Raw genomic sequence first — 12,267 nt, forward strand, 5'->3', positions numbered from 1 at the left:
TCTGAAGCATAGAAAGGTTTAGCCACCACCAACGGTCACACAGCAGAGCCTGTCAGTCTGGCTCCAGGGGCCTTGCTCTAACCCCGGGGTTGGCAAATTGTAACTCAGGCACCAAATCCGACCAGCCACCTATTTTTGTATAGCCCACAAGCTGAGAATGGCTTTTCTGTATTTTTACAGTTCAGGGGCAAAAAATCAAAATAAGAGTATTTTGTGACACATGAAAATTATAGGAGAGTCAGGTTTCAGTGTCCATAAATAAAGCTTTATTGGCTGCAGGCATGATTGTTTGTTTACGTAGTCTATGGCTGCAAGAGAAACTGCAGAGGGGAGTGCTTGTAATAGAGACCGAAGGGCCCACAAAGCCTAGAACTTACTGCCCAGCCCTTGACGGGGGGCAGTCGCTGACCCCTCGGCCACTGGGCTGGCCACAGTGGCTCAGGAACTGGTATTCTGGAAAGAGTAAAGGTGGGCGCTGGGTACTTAGCATTGTGCATGAATAGTCAGGACACGCTTCCAGGAGGCAGCCCCGAGCTGAGGCCTGTCTCTGAGTGCCCCAGGGGCCGCTCCAGAGCGGCAGGCTGGGCCTCAGGCCCACCCACTACTTCCACCTTGGCCTCACTCAGGGCCTCTACCTACCCTCATCCCCCCCCCCCCCCACCAAATGCTCACCTCAGCACAGGGATTAGAGCCTCTGGTCGGTAAGAGGGGGCGAGATGCATTAGGGCCTTGCTGGGAATATCGACTGACTCGGAGCCTCCTAACTGCTGGGAATTGTCTGGTGTAGCTTCTGGGCCCGTGGCTCCCTGGGGAGGCATGTGGACTACGGTGCAGCTGCTGGGGGCTCTCGGAGCCAAGCCGAGCCCAGGGCTTAGGGGATGTGTGTGCTGTTGCAGTCTGGTGGCTTAGGTCCCATGGGCTTGGGGAGAGGGGTGGGGCCGTTGGGAGGGGTGCTCTCAGCTTTACTTTATTCTACTCCAGAAGGATTGTGTGCTCACAAATGTACTCCCACATTCCCAGCCTTCCAGATCTTACAGAGCCAGGGAGCCAAATCTTACTCCAAGATTAGGGCCTCTACTGGCCAGATCAATCACATCTGTCCCACCTTTGCCCTGTGGCTGGGGCCTCCAGGGTTCTTCCTTGATCCTTGGTTTCTCAATCTGTAAAATGGGTAACAGCCTGTGCCTTGACTCCTATGGGAGACCAGATTATGGGGGGGAGGGTACAAGGAGGACAACATCGCTGCACTGAGGTATACAGCAGGTGGGCATTCCGTGAACAGGAGCCCACACCCAGGCTCCCCTGTTCTCACACGCCTTTTCCAGGACTCGCCGAGCCCGGGACTGATTCCCACGTGTCCCCTGCCCTCCCCCGCCGCAGCCCGCAAACTGAGCATTACAAGGCACCAGGAATGGAAATTCCACTTCACATCAGGGAAGCAGAACTGCCTGCACTAGGCCTCGGCCCAGGGCTCAGCTGATCGTGGCTCTGGGAATCGCCTCCCCTCCCTGCCACCCTGCCTGGTAAATTTTCACACTGTTCATAACTGCATGGGCAGTTATGGCCAAGCAAACCTCTTCTGTCTCCTCTGCATGCTCTCCTGGGGCCTTTTCGTCCACTCCCAGGGCTTCAGTTACCAGGTGTGGCCAAGCCCACTCAATCACTGTCTCCCGACTGAGACAGCCAGCGGCTCCTGGCTGCCTCCAGGAGTATCCCCCAGGCCCTACAGACCCAGCACAGGCCACCCTGACCCCATTACCACCCCAGCCTGCTTCTAACATCACTCACAGCCTCTTTTCACCAGCCCCTTGGCCACTGGCATGGCCCAGGTCTCATCTCTCCCCTAGACAGGAAATCCTCTGGCCTCCCTATGGAGGTCACACCCCACCAATCTGAGTCCTCCCCTGTGGCCAGAGTGAGCTCTTTAACAGGCAAATGGCCAGGATCTGACTCTCCTAGCCTCACCTTCCAGAATTTGCTGTCTCTTCTGCTGATGAACACCTCCCCATGCTTTGAGTCTCAGCTCAGATGTGACCTCCTCCAGGGAGCCTGCCCTGAGCTCCAGGTTTGGTTAGAGGGTTTCCCAGCTTCCGATAGCCCCGAGTGTCCCTCAGTCTTCCCCAGGCACCCCATGTGAGCACGGCTGATGGGCCTGCCTCCCCCATGGAATGGCCTGAGTTATTCCCATGTCCCCAGTGACCAGCCGTAAGAGGTGGGGGACACTGGGGACTTGCCAGACTGGACTTCTGCGGGGGCCCGGAAGGTCTGCTAACAGAGATGTACTGTTCAGTCACTGAGCAGTCAGACAAGCTCCCAGAGACCAGACTCTCCCCAGCCTCCCCCGATACCTCCTCTTCCTGCCAGGGCTAATGACATTACTTAGGATTGATCGATTTCTCCAAGCCACCTCCAGGACCGCTGACACTAGCCAAGTTCCCAAGAAATCCGTAGCCAGGATCTCCTCCTGCTCTGGGATAAGAGAAAGCCCTCACCTCTGAGCCTGATGTTCAAGGGCGTCCCTCCGTCCAAAGTTCCATTTTCTGTCCGAATTCCTGGCCCCTGCCCTGAACTTCCACAGCCCCCTGTTTTATACACAGAAGGGCCTGCAAGGGGCTGGGTCTGGGCACCTGCTACGGAGCAGAAGCAGGGTACTGGCACCTCTAGGCTCCTCTCCCACCCTGACATCCTGGACATGGACCTGACCCACGTCCCTGCTCCTCTCTCGCGTGACCACCCTCACTGCCCAAGCCTGTTCTCTTTCCTGAGAGTGGAAAGAACTTCAGGCCAGGTGTCAGTGCCCAGGTTCCAGCCTGGTCTTCAACTGACCTGCTGTGTAACCTCGGATGGCTTACTAGCTCTCTCTGAGCCTTACTTTACTTGCCTGAGAAATGGGGACTAGATGGTCATGACCTCGGGGTCATGAGATTGAGCCCTGCATTGATCACCATGCTTGGCACGGAGTCTGCTTGAGATTCTCTCTCTCCATCTCGCTCTGCCCCTCCCCCCGCGCTCTCTTTCTCTAAATAAATCTTTTAAAAATTAAAAAAAAATGTTTTAAAAAAAGACCCAAGGCTGCAATAAAAAGGAATAAAACACGGATATATGCTACAACAGAAATAAATCTTGAAAACATGGTGCAGAGTGAAAGAAGCTAGTCACAGAAAGTGACATGGATTATACCTGTGTCATCTCCTGATGACAATCTTCCAAAGTCGACCTCCACAGCCTTCTTCTACGCATTGGAAACATGGGCCCCAGGTGAATGGATGAACAAACCGGTCCACCCAGACAATAGAATAGTTCTCAGTGACAAAGAGAAATACGTGATCAAGCCGCATAAATGCATGAAGAGACCTTAAGAGCATATTGTTCCATGACAGAGGCCAGTCTGAGAAGGCTACATACTGTATGATTCCAACTCCATGACGTGCTGGAAGAGACAAAGCCATGGGAGCAGTAAAGAGATCAGTGGTTGCCAGGGGTCGGGGGCGGGAGAAGCATGGAAGATTTTTAGGGCAATGACACGATTCCATACGATGCTGTAATAATGGGCACATGTCATCAGACATTTGTCAAACCCCACAGAATGTCCCACACCACGAGTGAACCCTGGTGGAAACTATGACTTTGGTTAATAATCCTGTGTCAACATGGTCTCATCAGCTGGAACAAACATACCACCCCAACATAGGCTGTCAATAACGAGGGCAGCTGGCGGGGGGGAGGGAGAGTACGGAGCAGCTCTCTACTTCCTGATTGATTCTCCCGTAAACCTAAAAATGTTCCCCAAAGGCTATTACTTAAGTACCTATGTATTCAATTTAGATACCTATAGTGATCAATTGATGAATAGATAGATAGGCAGGAGGGAGAGACTAAGTGATTGACCCAAGGCCAAAGAGCTAACTGAGAAGAAGGGAAGATCTGAACCCGGGACTGCCGAGCCTTTCCGTGCTTCCAGCCCCAGAGGGAAGGTCTGCCCATTCCTGGGGCATTCCATGTCTACACCGGCCACGATGTCTGTATCCCTGCAAACTGCACATCAAAGGGCCAAGCCCAATATTTCGGTTGGCACCAGGGGAGCAGGGGCCAGGGGAGCAGGGGCAGGGAATGGGGCTGAGAACCCAGGGGAGGAAAAGGGAAACCCCTGATGAGTGCAGGGCTGGAGGAGGAGGAGACCTGAGCTTCTCGAGCAGTCTGCCAGGACCCCGGGGAGGGAGGCAGGGCACACACGTGCATGAGGAACAGCCCCCTTTCTCCCTGGCCACAGCTGCCCTCCCTGGCTTCAACCCCAGCCCAGCCTTGGGTGACCAGCAAGCTGGGTGACCCCACAAGCCTCTGGCCTCGGCTTTCCTGTCTCTGTCATGGGATACATGCCACCAGATGATCTCCCAGGGCCTTTCTGGCACACACCCTAAAGCCTTTTAACCACCTGCTCTCTCTTCAGCCTCAGGAGAAAGGCAGAGACGGGGCAGGAGAGGAAGGAGGGAAAGACAAGCCCCACGGTCCTTGCCCAGTCTGAGGAGAAGAGGCCCCTCCCTTCCGAGGACGAATGCTGGGAGCCCTCAGCCTGCTGCTGACTAGAACAGTCAAAATGAGGATGACAGCTGCAGGAAGGCCTGTAACATTGTTAGAGGCCTAGTCACCCTGAGCCCCAGGCCAGGGCTGCCCCCGCCCAGATGCCTCCACCATCTTTGACGGGGACCAAGGGATAGGTAGTCACAGGCTCGATAGCTCACAGCAATGACCCCAACATTCCCCTAGAGTAAAACCCAAGGCATAAAAGGCACAGGGCTATGAGGATGCCTCCCCATAGTGCTCAGGGAACATGGCCTTGGAGGTAGACCAGGCCTCCCTGTGGTTCTTCCTCACTGCCCTGCCCGTGCCCTGTGCCCAGCACAGGTGTGCCTGTGAACGGCCTTCGCTCTGGGCCCCTCTGCTCATCTTCAAGGCCTGGAAAACTCCTACTGGGCTCAGCTCAACAACCGCTCCTCCAGCAAACCTTCCCTGCCCAGGTCAGGGTCTCTTCTGGGTCCCATTAACTCCTGTGCCTCTTCGGGTCCCAGCACTGATCATTGCAGGGTGGCTTCTAGGAGAGGGCAGATCTAAGCGGAATTCGGAAATAAGGAAGGATATGTGGCAAAGTGGGGGAACATGGGGGCTCTAGGTAGGGGGGCAGCACAAGGAAAGCCTGGTGGCAGGGATGCATGAGCAGGGCCTCCTGCAGAGCTGAGGGCAGCCCCAGGCTCCAGCCAGCAAGTTAAGCCCCATGGGGGCTCCATCTGGAGGTGGTGGGGGGCCTGTTGCCAACAGGAGACTCCTCGCCCTCTGGGAGCCCAGGGGTAGCAGGGCACCTCCAGCCAGCTCATCAAGCCACCAAACCCAAACCCAGGAGACAAATCCCTGGCCCCAGGGCTGGGGCTGGCAGGGGGCAGGACAGACAGGGCTGATAACAGGATCACCCAATCCCAGACCCTGCCCCACTGCCCAGAGGCCTGGGTTTCTGCAGTTACCTTCTGAGGAGCACTCAAGCATTTACCACCATCCCATCTGTGGGCCTCATCAGATGGCTAGAATGGGGAGATCTGGCTGCCCCCATCTCACTGTGCGGCCCTGGGCAAGTCATTCCACTTCTCTGGGCCTCACACAAAGCCCGAGATTTAATGAAACCAGCAGAGAAGGTACCCAGATATAAGGAAGGAAGGGAGGCAGCTGCCTGGGTGGGGAGAGGCTGGGGGAGGGAAAAAGATAAGGCGGGTCAGCAGCACCCCCCTCCATCACACCTGCCCATTCTTTGGGGAAAAGCAGCTCAGTGGCCAAGGCCTGGCCTCTGCAAGAGCCCTCAAAGAATCAATCAGGCCATAATTAGGGTCATTATTAATCTCTTTCCACAGTGGTGCCAGGGTTGCTGTTTATCCAACACTTCCATGCCAGGAGACCTCTGATTTCCGCTCCGAGCCGGCCAAGCTGGCCCGATCTTCCGGGCGGCCTGGCCCCCGACCCCCACAGTGCGAGCCCCAGTTCTCCTGCCCCTCTCAGCCATCCTCCTGCAGAAAGGGCTCCCTGCTTCTCCCTCGAGAAGGGACGGCTTCCTTGGAACCGTGGCCTCTGGGACAGTTTATCCCCTACCTAAAGCTCTTAAGCTCCCCTGGTCAATGTTTAAGAAGCCTCTGCTCTGCTGCAGGCCCTGCCGGGAGCCAAGAACGATCCACAGAGAATCAGACATGAATCTTCCTTTCAAGGAGACAAGCTCACTGCACAACGACCGCCACGACGACACCCCGTGCACAGTGCCTTCCAGCATACGCGGGCCTCCACGCATCGGCTCATGGAAGCATCTGGCCAGCTCTGCAGGGAAGCACCAGATCCCCGGCCTATGGGCCCACGGGGAGGAGAGGCTGGTGGAGGTCAGGATAGGTGGGCTGAGCTTCAGTGAAGGCCCTACGGGGTCAGACCCGCGTGTCTTCGGTGTGTTTGGAGCTACAGGCTGGACAGGAGCCAGGAATGCACCCTGCCTGGGGGACCTGGCTTCTCTTGGCATAGGCAGGACCACTGCTTCCCCAGTCGGGACTATGAGCGTGGGCTGAGTAGTCCCCAGGAGTGACCTGGCCTTGCCCAGAATGCCGAGCTTAGCATCTCAGAACTCAAAATCTCTAGCTATAAGCTGTCTAAACCAGGGTCTTAGAATCGCCTCACTCAAGACATACAATCACGGAATCCTGGTGCAGTCCTACAGGGATCTAAGAACTATCCTTGGATTTCAGACTATTTCAAATGTCAGCACCGAGAAAGATCTGGAGCCATTCCATCCAGCCACCCTTCTCATGCAGAAATCCCCTGTACAGCTCCTAGGAGTGGTTCCCCAGCAGAGTGGCCTGCATAGGCTTGCATACATCCTGTGACAGGCCCCTCCCTCCCTGGAGGGCTGAGTGCTTCCCCCCTTGAAGCTGTCAGGACCCCTACCCCTCTTCCCTGGCTGGCACTGACTGGGGTCTTCCCAGAGCAGGCAGAGTGAGCAAATATTCTTAGGGCTTCTGGTGGGGCCTCAGGGGTCAGCCCAGGGGCCTGATGAGGGGGAGCCTTTCATCAACCTCTCACCTCACTTGACACCCCGGTGCCTCCCAGGAGCACGTGACTTTTTCCAAGGCCTCTCCCTGGGTCCCCGTGAAGTGGGGGTGGGGGAGGGGGGCACCCGAATGGGAGGAAAAGGAGAAAGCTGAATCTGGCAGAGACTTGCACTGAGCAAACCTGTCCAAGCCCAGTTTTTACCCCCAGAGGGAATGGAGAGCAATGATTTATTTTGTTTATTTATGTAAAACAGCATAGTTATCATACAAACGGGCTTCCCAAAGCAGGCCCTTGGGGACGAGAAGAGAAGCAAGGCCTACCATTTAAGGAATCTTTCTCTTGCTTCCTTCCCCTTACACCTACCTGTGTAGCCTCATCCCCCCTCCCCCCCACCCCCCACCCCCGCCTCCCCGTCCCTCCTCACACCACTCTGCTCCGAGCACACCACATTATTCAGTCTCCCCACCTCCATGCCTTTTGCTCACGGTGGGCCCTCCCCCCCACCCCACTTCAAGTCCTATCCATCTTAACAAATGGACCCTGTGCAAAGCTTGGTCTGACCCCCCATCCCCCCAGAAGCCCACCACCTCCTGTCTCTGTGTTCCCGTCATCTGGCAGAACTCTTGAGACATGATCGCAGGCCTCTGTGCCCGGTAATTATCTGCTTCCGTAGCTGCCTTGTCCGTAGCTGCCTTGTTCACCAGGCTGACAGCTTCTCCAGGCTGAGATTTTGGAACTATTTGGCCAGGCTTTTCTGAAGAGCCCCAGTGTCTGTGGCCCTGCACGGGGCAATGGGGACACAAGATACCCCAGGCCCCATCCCTGCGAGGGGGGTCACTGTGCAGGGGGCCTGTGTCTCTGCACAGGGCCTGGCACCAAGCAGGCCCTGGTTTATCTGTCAGTCAGAAAAGCTGGTCAAACGTGCGGTGGAAGGAAAGATCAGAGCCTCTTCAACCATGTGACTGCACAGACGTTTCTGAGCCCGTTTCCACTTCTGCTCCTGAATAATAATTAGCCTCTCCCAATTTACAGAAAAAAAAAAAAAAAGTTACCAAAAAAAGTCTCAAGTATTTTCTCCCACAATTTTTGCTTAACCCCCTGATCTGTTTGCACACATCTGTTCCGGGTCTAGCAGAAGATGACCTCAGCATTAGCACAGAATACTGACTTCCTGTCACTCCGTCTCTCTTCATCGTGGTGCCCTGTGAAGGACGGGGGCCCCTCTACTTCCAGGCATGTCTGAGAACCTGGGGCCTGACCTTTTCTTCCCTCCTTTCAAATGTCTTGGTCTCCCTTCCGTAACCAAAGAAAATTGGACTTACTCGAATGCTGAGGAAGAAAGCTGCAGCAATTTGCTGGCCCAGCACGCCTTGAAGGTTCATGCCAATTCCGTGATTCAAGACCTCCAATTCCACCATTTGCTATTCATTCCTTTGGCTGAAGCATCACTTTCTCTAGGATTATCTTTTAAAATACAGATCTCCCCTGGAAATGGGAGCCCTTTAAACCCCCAAACTGGAGGTCAAGGAAACTTAGTTTAATACATGGCCCTAGAGGCAGGAAATCACAGGGACTGAGAATGTGCAATGAGACCCAGTTCTACCACCTACTAATTGGTATAATACCACCAGACCTCAGTCTCCTTATCTGTAAAGTGGGGATAATAATTGGTATAATACCACCAGACCTCAGTCTTCGTATCTGTAAAGTGGGGATTATTATTATTACTGTTGTTTTTTGTAAACTGTAAGGCGCTGTCCCCCTAGGAGAGGCAGGCACTGTTATAAGCAGCCAGTGTGCTGCCCGCTGTAGCTTGTCTCTAACTCCTTTCTCCCTCTACCCTTCCCTTCTCTTTTCTTTACCTGGAAGAAGGTATCAGCGGCTGTGAGCGGGGCTCCTGGGGATGTCCTGTCCACGGAGGTGGTGATGTCACTTCCCTGGGACAGCTGAGGGGACAAGGGGACAAACCCAGTCAGATCACTCATCAGTCCACCCTCCCTTCTCCTCTCCCACCTGACCCTTCACGAGTCCCCACACGGTGCCCCACCCTGTGCTGGGTATGGGCCCCAGGGATGGGCCACACCTTGTCGCTGCCCGGGGAAGCCGCCGAGTCGGTGGGTGGTCCAGTTGTGGGCCACCAGACCCCGCACAAGCAATCCTACCTCCATGCATGCTGCCCGCAAACCAGCCCCAACCCCAAACCCAGGACAACCAGTACCCCAAACCACTCTCGCCCCCTCTGGAACCCAGGGAAATGCAATGCAAGTCCCAGCCACCCTGGAGAGAAACTGGGGCTGCGTGTGGCTCCTGGGGGGCGCTGAGGCCCTTTCGTGCAGCCCAGAGACCTGCTTCTCCGGAGGTAGCTGCCCAACCAGCTGCTCTTCTAAGGCAGCTACTGAGGGCGGGCCGCGGGGCTGGAGGCGGGATCTGGGGCACCGCAATTATGTGGCTAACTTCTGAGTCATGCACTGCCTCCCCCATCCCCAGTTCCTACAGCCAGCAGGGCAGCCCTCCTGCTTAGGAACTGGGAGGAGAGACGGTGCCAACAGGCCTCGGGGAGAAAAGGAGAGAGGAGGCAGCCCCGGGGCAGTGCTGCTGGCTTAAAAGGATGCTGCTACAATGCCCACCAGGGCGCGCTGAGGCTGGCATGGCTGGGAGCCTCCCTAGGCCTCCCAGAGAGCCAGAGGCAGAGCCAGGGCTGGGACCTAGACCTCCTGCTGCCGTGCAGACCCACGACAGGGGTGGCTCAGGCCCGCTGCCCAAGCCCATGCCAACATGAGAACTCTCCAGCCCCATCAGGCCCCAGAGCCACACGCCGGCAAGAAACACACAGCCAAGTCTCAGCCTCAGACTGGAGGGGGACCAAGCTGGACTCAGAGACAGCTTAGAAGAGACATCCAGCTCCTGAGACACAGACCCCTGGGGCACCGCAACCCTGCCTCCTACCTGCAGTCCCCAGCTTTCTCCCAGTGCTACCGTCTACAAAGCATACTTCCTTCCTGCGTCTCCCACTATGACCCTAAGTGACAGATGGAATATAAATAGAGCAGGGCTTCTCAAACTTCAGTGTGCAAACAGATCACCTGGAGACCTTGTTAAAATGCAGTCTGACACAGTGTTTTCTAGGAGGTCTAGACTGGGACCTGAGATTCTTCATTTCTGACCAGCCCCCAGCTGATGCTGGTGCTGCGGGTCCAAGGGCCACAGTCTGAATAGCAAGAACACAGTTGTGAACAGCATGAGCACTGGGGTCAAACTGTCCAAGTGAGAATCTTGACTCTTACTGTGTAACCTTGGGCAAGTTACCTAATCTCTCTGTGCCTCCATCTCCTTATTATAAAATAGTAACAATGACAACAGTATTAAACCTGACTCATAGAGGTTGATGTGAGGACTAAATTACGTAAAATGCTTAAAGTGATTATTATTTCAAATGTAAAAACGGAGACTCTCAGAGATGGGCACAGCGAGCAAGGTGGCAGAGCCAGAATTCAACCCCAAATCTCTTCATGTACATCCTGAGACACCAAGCCACCAGAAAATGTCACAGCCGGCAAGCCCTCCCCCACACGTGGAGATTGAGGCCCAGAGAAGGGCGGGGAGCTGGCAAGTTTATGAGAAAGTTGGTGTCAGAAATCCAGGCTCATGACTCCCAGCCTCCTGTTCTTTCCACCTAACTATCCTTCTGCACTGAAGAGAAAGTGTCACAGATTCTCTCTGAGGGGTCCCAGCCTCTGCTGTCAGCCTACACCAGGGCTGTAGCTAGCCTGGCAGCCAGATGTGGGAATGGCGGGATGTGGAGGCCGCCCCCCTGCCCACCATGGCCTGGGTTCCCCGGTGCTCTCAGAGCCCCGCCCAGCAGGCCGGGTGAGAACAGTCTGGCGGCCTCCTCCCATCTCCATCTCCTACCTCCAGGCTAAGGCACTGCTTGGTCTCAGGGTCCCCCAGCTGGGGTGGCAGGCAGAAGGTGACATGGCCTGGGCCCAGCTCCACCCCCACCTTGGTTTCCCAGCACAGGGCCAGTGGGAGCCTGTGAGTCACCTGAAGGAAGTGCCTGGCCCCAAACAGGAAGTGGCTCTTCAAGCTGAAAACCCCTCCAGGATCCCCAGGGCCCCGCAGCAGGTGGCTGGGGGAGCAGAGCCTGAGGAAACTGACCGGGATATAGTAACACCTATTCGGATTTTACCTGAAACTCAAACGTGGTGTCCATCCTCTGGACTGTGAAACGTGGCCAGGGGCTTTTCTGCTGTGTGATCTTAGGTACATCAGTGCCCTTCTCTGAGCCTTTATTCCCTCATCTGCCGGATGTGGGGCTGCATTACAAGACTGCCTAAAAGGACGCCTGGGTAGCTCAGTCGGTTAAGCGTCTGCCTTCAGCTCAGGTCATGATCCCAGGGCCCTGGGATCAAGTTCCACATCAGGCTCCTTGTAGGGAGTCTGCTTGTGTGTGCACGCGCTCGCACTCTCTGACAAATAAATGAATAAAATCTTAAAACAAAACAAAAACAAACAGAAAAACAAGACTGCCTATGGCCTGGCATTCCACAATGAAATGAAGGGTTGGAGGAAGCAAATATGGGTTTTAAAAAAATGAGCAAATGCATATATAAATGAAAGGTATGAGTGAATGCAGACATATAGATTTAAACACCAGCCGTAGGACAAGCTCCATCATTTATCTGATGTTAGCTGTATGATAGAGATCTCGCTGATGAGATCTCCTCCCACCCCCTGAATCACCCTGAGGCACAGGGAAAAAGGGCTACTGCCCAGAGCCCACACATCACAGACAGACGCTCACAAATGAACATAGCAGAGAACATACGGGAGACTCTGCCACAGGACATCCGTGGGACCCACGAGCATAATCTGTTCCCCTAACGCCACTCAGGCCCCCCTAAAACCCTTCTCCATTCCTTGGGCATGAGGAACAAAGAGGTGATTCTGTCCCGATGAAGAACTTTGTTGCTGATGGTGGTGGAGGTGGGGGGGGAAATAGGAGGGGACCAAGAGGCAGGAATGTTTAGAGGCAAATTCAACTTGTCAAATCCTTTCTCCAGACAGCAATGAGCAATAGCTTCTTAGATAACAAAGTATCTGTTTCCCAGGAATGCCAAGCAACTATTTTTTGTGGGGTGGGGCTTTTCTCCCTATTTCAATTTGTGGTCCTAAGGGTACTCATGAATTAGTGTGGTACCC

At 54.9% G+C, this 12,267-nt stretch overlaps 1 protein-coding gene across 4 annotated transcripts in view; it reads right to left on the minus strand.

Moving 5' to 3' along the window:
- Window positions 1–12,267, minus strand: part of GDPD5 (glycerophosphodiester phosphodiesterase domain containing 5) — an 80,499-nt gene that overhangs the window by 39,890 nt on the left and 28,342 nt on the right. For 3 of the 4 annotated variants that reach the window (XM_081798863.1, XM_081798861.1, XM_081798866.1), the window contains exon 2: window positions 8,931–9,014. The exons of the other annotated variant lie outside the window; for it this stretch is intronic. The gene's annotated coding sequence lies outside the window, so the exon portion shown is untranslated. The remainder of the gene's footprint in view (window positions 1–8,930; window positions 9,015–12,267) is intronic. 4 annotated transcript variants of the gene reach the window in all.

The sequence above is a fragment of the Leptonychotes weddellii genome, chromosome 11 (assembly GCF_054177405.1).
Source record: "Leptonychotes weddellii isolate Sample4059 chromosome 11, ASM5417740v2, whole genome shotgun sequence".
Classification (NCBI taxonomy): domain Eukaryota; kingdom Metazoa; phylum Chordata; class Mammalia; order Carnivora; family Phocidae; genus Leptonychotes; species Leptonychotes weddellii.